Source organism: Mus pahari, chromosome 9 (genome assembly GCF_900095145.1).
Source record: "Mus pahari chromosome 9, PAHARI_EIJ_v1.1, whole genome shotgun sequence".
Taxonomy (NCBI): domain Eukaryota; kingdom Metazoa; phylum Chordata; class Mammalia; order Rodentia; family Muridae; genus Mus; species Mus pahari.
In genome coordinates this window covers 49,026,281-49,026,491 of record NC_034598.1, presented here as the reverse complement: position 1 = coordinate 49,026,491, position 211 = coordinate 49,026,281, and the positions used below count along the sequence as shown (strand labels likewise).

The following is a 211-nucleotide window of genomic DNA, read 5'->3' as shown; positions in this document are numbered from 1 at the left end:
TTTATTTATTTATTATATGTAAGTACACTGTAGCTGTCTTCAAACACTCCAGAAGAGGGCGTCAGATCTCGTGATGGATGGTTGTGAGCCACCATGTGGTTGCTGGGATTTGAACTCAGGACATTCAGAAGAGCAGTCAGGTGCTCTTACCCGCTGAGCCATCTCACCAGCCCGGGGTTTAATTTAAAGGCAGGTCAGAGACTATAGTAAT

General features: G+C 45.0%; 1 protein-coding gene across 1 annotated transcript in view; it reads left to right on the top strand.

The window, feature by feature from the left end:
* Nucleotides 1-211, top strand: part of Ptges3 (prostaglandin E synthase 3) — a 16,943-nt gene that overhangs the window by 13,925 nt on the left and 2,807 nt on the right. The gene's annotated exons all lie outside the window — the stretch shown is intronic.